The sequence below is a fragment of the Antrostomus carolinensis genome, unplaced genomic scaffold (genome assembly GCF_000700745.2).
Source record: "Antrostomus carolinensis isolate BGI_N321 unplaced genomic scaffold, ASM70074v2 scaffold7394, whole genome shotgun sequence".
In the NCBI taxonomy this organism is placed as follows: domain Eukaryota; kingdom Metazoa; phylum Chordata; class Aves; order Caprimulgiformes; family Caprimulgidae; genus Antrostomus; species Antrostomus carolinensis.
This window is the reverse complement of record NW_010308637.1, coordinates 25,640-26,004: the sequence shown is the minus strand read 5'-3', so window position 1 is coordinate 26,004 and position 365 is coordinate 25,640.

Below are 365 nucleotides of genomic sequence, written 5' to 3'. Positions count from 1 at the left end.
TGTAGGGAACCTGCTTTGTCAGGGGGGTTGGACTAGATGATCTCCTGAGGTCCCTTCCAACCCCTACCATTCTGTGATTATACTTCTACTTCTGCCTGAGCCTTTCCCTTTCACTGGAAATATCAAGAAGACACCACCCACCTTCTCAAGCTCTTCAGGGTCATGCTCTCTTGTTATACTCTGGTTTCCCCTGGCCGTTGGTACTCACATGGGTGAGTAGCAAGGGGTTATAATCCAGGGGCTGCCTGAGCCTCTGTAATATTTCTACAAAATCCTGGATCCAGGATGCACTCTAGATCTGCTTGGAAACAAGTAATAAGTGAAGAGATAAGGACACTGAGCTGGCATCCCCAAAACTAGTTCTT